We start from the raw sequence: 3,428 nt of genomic DNA, 5'->3' as shown, positions 1-3,428 counted from the left end.
GTTACAATGAAATAATTTGCGATAACCTAGAAAGCATGGAATGAAATGATTAAAATATTTGCAATAGAGATATAACTTAAATAAGCATTACAAATGTATTTTTTTTTATAATAATATAAAGTTAAGAATAATAATATTCTTAGAATTTTCGAGGATTGCATATTACTACTGTGAAATTAGGAATAAATTACTTCTTAAGAGGAATAAATTAGAATGAAAGATAGTTGATACTAGAAGTATTATTATTAAATTAGATTAAATTCTTGAGTATCCAAAGTATAATCTATTTCTTTCTTTATTTGTATATTATTTTCTTTGTTATATTATTGCACCACTAAGCAGAAATGCTTAGCGCAATGGATTTATTTCCTTCGTGCAGGTACTAAAGATAAAGCCCAGTAAATATTAGACTGGGATTTTGGAGTCCGGATCTACAGAAGTGTCAGAAGTGTATAAGGTTGTCACCTCCTCAGCATTGCATGTAGATAGGGCTCACATTAGTCATATCATGTATTTTGTGTTTTACAATTATTTCATATATTGTAATGTAATCGAAGAAATTGTATTTAATATGTATGGGATATAAATTAATAGATTAGCTCTTTCATCTGAAATTAAATTGTATATTATGTAAATTAATGAAAATATGAGAATTTATATATATAAATCGTGCATTAATGAATTTGTAGGGAATGAATGGATTTGTACAAATGAGTATGTGAATTGCAAGAATTGAATGTGAGATGACAATGATGAGTATGAATGATATATTAATTGTAAATTATTATTGAAAATTTCAAGTAGGTGAATAGTAAAATACGTCAACTGGAAATAAAATAGGAGAAACTCCGCTGGTTTCTCCATAGAAAAATAATTGATATTAAAATATAACTAGTTCAAAATTATTAAAGAAATAAAGTAAGATAAGTTAGGGTGCTCTAGCACTGAGTGTGACATGCCTTGCTCGCCTACACTGTAGACGGGTGAGGGGTGTCACTGATAAGTGCATAATTTATTAATTTTACTCCCATCACATTTAGTGTTTTTAATGTATCTTTATGTCTAATTCAATTGATTAAAGTATAGTTATTTATTAGGCATATGTTTAGAGAGTTATTGAAATAATTGTGTTAAATGGAGAAATTTGACTCTTGCTGTATTTTTCAGGGTTTTGGTGAAGTTCCGGAGCAATATAGTGTGGAAGGAAGCTTGGAAAGGTCAAAGGATTGAGAAGCGTGGTTGATATGAAGTACACGGGCCATGTAACTTGACCTGTGTAAATCTTGGAGACCCGTGTAACATTCTGCCAGAAGAAATCTAGAGAACCGAGGAAGAAACAAAGTACACGGGCCATGTAACTTGACCCATGTAAATCTTGGAGACCCGTGTAACTGTCTGTACCCATGCGAAACATACCCATTCAGCTCCAGTAAGTTACACGGCCCTGGGCTGTGTCGTGATACATGGGTCGTGTATCTGTCGGCAGTCAGATTCCTAATTTTGCTCCAGTTGTTGTTTTTGACAGAGACTCTAAAAACCTAACCCTAGACCATTTATTATAAATATAAGAGATAGCAGCCGACTTAGGGGGGCATTCAGACGCCTCCAAAAATCATTCAGCAGCCTTTCCATTCACGCTTTAGATTTCTTTTCTTTATTTTTCTGCAAGCCATGAATATGATTGGCTAAATTTTTTAATTCAGTTCAAGGGATTCAAGTTCTTTTGCTTGATTTATGAGACCAGGTTCTTAATTTAATTTATGTCTTTTTTGAATATCTATTATTTTCTGATTTCTTTATCTTTGATCTATTGAATGATTTGCTAAAAAGGCCTATTAGTTGATTGTTTGATAAGATCAATTGCTAGTTCATCTTCATAATCCGTAATTGTTGTATAAGATTGAACATAAGTAGTAATTAGGTTTTATTGATTATGATCCCAGTTTTTGATAATAACCTAAGGAAACAATAGGGTGGATTAAATGATTTATACTTCATAAATTGTTGTTCAGCGTAACTACTTCCTTTTCTTAAAGCAGTTATTAATTTGATGAGGATTACTTAATACCAAATCAGTTAATAATTAGAGTCAATAAGAGTGCTAGGCTCGAATTGATGAGTATAGGGAAGTCAGGGGTTTATCTCGCTATTTGGTAAATCTACGTTAAGTATTCAATAAGAGATAATTGTATTTCTTTTGTCTATGATCAAATCAATGTATTAGAATGTGAATTACATTGGACTGAAGTTTGTTTAGATTGAGATTTTAATATTTAGTTCTTGAATTTTTTGATTTCTTCTGATTTTGTGTTACAAAACTGCCCTTAATCTTTGTTTCCGTTTTCCATTACACAAGTGCATGAAATTTAATAATTTAGTCTCTAGGGTTTGACCTGGATTTACCACTTGCTACAGAAAAATATTTCATAATTAATAATTTCAGTTAATTTAATTTTTGGTGGATTCGACACCCCTCAGTCACATTTATTGGTATCAGAGCACGGTTTAGGCGTTCCTAGGCATCGATAAATAGAATAAGATCGTGTGCAAAACAAGCATTACATTCATATGAGTTGAGATAACACTAATGCAGATCTGTTTTCTCTGGTAAGGTGAAGAAATAAAGAGGTAGCAGCTCATCTACTATTTACACAGAGTAAATTTCGAGGACGAAATTTTTGTTAGAGGGGAAGAATTGTAACACCCTCACTTTAGCTAGTCCGTTCATTCAACTGTTCCAGTGATTAATGTCGGTCCGGACAGTTGAAATGTCTGGAACTATATTTAGACTAGAGTGAGGAGTTACAAATAATTCAAATAAGTGTAAGAAAAATTAAGGAAAAATTTTAAAAATAAAATACAACAAAGTTAAATGAGCCAGTGCCCCGGTAATGTGTGACCCTAACGGGAAGTAGCGGTGAAGACGGCTAATAATCCTAAACCCAAGGGGAATCCTGTGAAATAATTTCTGAGATGCCAGAGAAGAGTTATAGAGCCCTAAATAGCATTAGAATGCCAAGAAAAGGTTAGGAGAATTTTATCAATCAGTACAGACGATTTTAGCTCCTTAAGCTAAATAAATGGTATTTTGGTCATTTCGCCTTCATAGATGATTTTTGACCTACTTGTCCACTTATCTAAGTGAATTATATGACATAAAATATGAATAACTATTGCTAAAAATTAAATTGAAAATGAGTAGAAAAGAAAAGAAAAAAAAAGAATAAAAATTAGAATTATGACATAAGATGATGTCATTTAACATGCCTCCACCAATTTCCATTCAACAACACAATTAAAATTCTTTAAAAGGGGAAAAATGAGTCAATTAAGAAACCAATTTCTGGTTTCTTCTTCCTCATCCAGCCGTTACTCTCTTCCCTCTCCCTTCATTGATCTTCCAACCAAGCTTCATTTCCCACTTCAAT

This window comes from Hevea brasiliensis, chromosome 5 (assembly GCF_030052815.1).
Source record: "Hevea brasiliensis isolate MT/VB/25A 57/8 chromosome 5, ASM3005281v1, whole genome shotgun sequence".
Taxonomy (NCBI): domain Eukaryota; kingdom Viridiplantae; phylum Streptophyta; class Magnoliopsida; order Malpighiales; family Euphorbiaceae; genus Hevea; species Hevea brasiliensis.
Note: the sequence above shows the minus strand (reverse complement) of the source record.